Here is a 2,500-nt window from a genome sequence, read left to right on the forward strand (position 1 = left end):
TTTATTATTTTTTATTTTTTCTTATATTTTGATTATTTTTTGTGCGAATTTATGTTGTAAGTTTATGAAGAGAGGCATACTTGTGCAAGGGGATTCTAAATTAGGTATTCTAGGCTCAGTAAATGTGTATTTTCTGTAGTCAAAAGAGAAAAGAAAAAAATAGAAAATGGTGTTATGTGCATAATATTGCTTTTGGCATCAAAGGATGGTTTATTTTTCAGAGTGCATTTTGTGCTTTTGTGGTTTGTCACTTGTGTGTTCATTTTGTGACAAATTCTTTGTGGGAATCACTGGTAGCTGGAACGTAAATCTATTTTATGTTTTCTCTCTTTCTCTCTTTTTTTTTTTTCTGACTGTATTTAGAAAAAAAAGTAATTTAGAATTTTGAATGGTGTGGCAAAGACACCATGGGGCCATCGACACTACATACATATAGCTACTTCAGTGCTGGGAACTTGACATACAAAAGTATAGATGTGATATACATTTTGGCATGTAAATAAGGAGGCCATTGCTCTGTCTATAAAAGCTGAACAAAAAAGTAAATGTAATATTTTTAATATAAATATGCATGAAGTAAACTAATGCGCCATTAACCTGGATGTTAGAGAAAATCTCTACATATCATGGGATTAGTAAGATGCATATTTTCCTTTCTTTTGCAAGAAAGAAGTACACCAGATCAGCTACTTCTCATATGCGTAAAGAAAATTATTTTACCTTTTCTTTATAAAAAAAAAAAATGTAATTTTTAATGACTGGACCAGTGAGTTTTACTAGAAGGCATTTGAAGATTCTGTTTTATTGAATTTACACATTCAGTGATATAAATCCCAGTCTACATTGTATACAGAATGTTTCCTTGTGTGCAAGAGTACAAATAGTTGTGAATAGACTTAGGAGTACATGTTAAAATGTTTTTATTCCTTGTGTTTGACTAATTACTGTATCCTTCCTGTAAATGCGTGACAATAAATGGCAGTATTAAGGAAGCATCCTTTTATTTTCTTGTTTTCCCGTCTTTTTCTTTTTTATTTTTTTTACCCTTTTCATTTTAGGTTTGAGGAAAGGAGAATATTGAATACTCTTATGATTTCAGGATATCGTAGGTATGGTCTTTGATTATAGAGATAATAATCCTTTTTTCTGTCTTTCTTTTCTTCTTTTATAACAAACACTTCGAAGATAAAATGAAATGCTACAGTAAATAGATAAAATATGATAAAAGAACAGGTGAGATGAGACACAGAAAAGAGAAAATAAGAAAGAGGTGATGAGGAAAAGCAAGTGATATAATAGGTTGATTCTGAGTAACTTATAAATCAGGTTGATTTCAGCTGATTAATATAAAGAAGGTAATCCTGAGATAATTATATTTGAAGTTCATTCCAAAGAGTAGTTATAATAGGTCAATCACAAGCAAATATTGGGTTTATCCCTACTCCGTGACATTGTTATTATTTCTCAGTAATTTTCATGAACACAAATCAGGAAGTAAGAACATGGCAGTAAGTTTGTGGTTTGGGAAGGTACGTGTATACCTTCATTAAACAACTGAATACTCTTACTGAAACTAAAAGCATTAAATAATTCTCTCCATTACATTACAAAGAAGACTAGCTTTGAAAGGTAATTTTTTTTTTTCTGAAGTGTCTAATCACAACCCTTTATCAGGTAGGAATTGTGGCATGGAAAAGGGGGAGCTTCATGCAAACATTTTAAACAATTTAATTCCTTATTTTAGGAGAGGAGCAGCATGAGACAGGGATAATGTGCCATATTAAAATAATAGCAGCTTGACATCTACCTTGAAGGATTACTTGTATACCTGAATGTTCCACTCTGGTTCATGTTAATCACTTTTTTCTACAAGCAGTAATAGAAAACTAAAAAACTTTTTTAGAAAACTCAGTGAATGGGTAAACAGAAGTCAGGCAAATCAATGAAATGACTCCTTGGTAATAGGAACCATTATAAATCGAAACCACATGGACAGTACATGTACCCAGTGTCTGTGAGCTGAGAAGGTAGCAGGTAATTTCAATTTAATTTAATTGACTCCCCCCCCCCCCTTCCCAATCCTTTAGTAAATTACTCCATTCCTTAGAGTATTAGGCTACAGGGAAACAACTGGAAAATAATTCAGAAGATTTTTATTATTTCTTCAGTAAAGAGGGGAAAAAAAGGAAAAGAATGAATAATTAATAATAAGTAAATAAACCATACATGTAATTATATATTTACAACAAACCATCAAGTTAAAAGATATACTTCAAAAACAACAAAGTTGAAAATTCAGATTGGGTTTCATGTGGCAAATAATGCAAAAATTTACATTTTATCCTAGACAAAGTTACTATACAATAAATGGTGAAAACTAAAACTTAAAAAAAAAAAAGGAAATAAGTAATAATAATAATAATAATTAAAAAAAAAAAAAAAAAAAAAAAAAAAATCAGTATTTACAAAGAGTTGAACATAAAAAAAAATCCAATGTAAC

General features: G+C 30.2%; 1 protein-coding gene across 1 annotated transcript in view; it reads right to left on the minus strand.

Moving 5' to 3' along the window:
* Positions 1-2,135: 2,135 nt before the first annotated feature.
* LOC122251947 (uncharacterized) overlaps positions 2,136-2,500 on the minus strand; it is a 13,308-nt gene continuing 12,943 nt past the window's right edge. The window contains exon 6 of the mRNA XM_043014199.2: positions 2,136-2,500. This exon is cut by the window's right edge and continues 1,530 nt beyond it. The gene's annotated coding sequence lies outside the window, so the exon portion shown is untranslated.

The sequence above is a fragment of the Penaeus japonicus genome, unplaced genomic scaffold (genome assembly GCF_977035675.1).
Source record: "Penaeus japonicus unplaced genomic scaffold, GWHDUDI00000001_assembly GWHDUDI00000002, whole genome shotgun sequence".
In the NCBI taxonomy this organism is placed as follows: domain Eukaryota; kingdom Metazoa; phylum Arthropoda; class Malacostraca; order Decapoda; family Penaeidae; genus Penaeus; species Penaeus japonicus.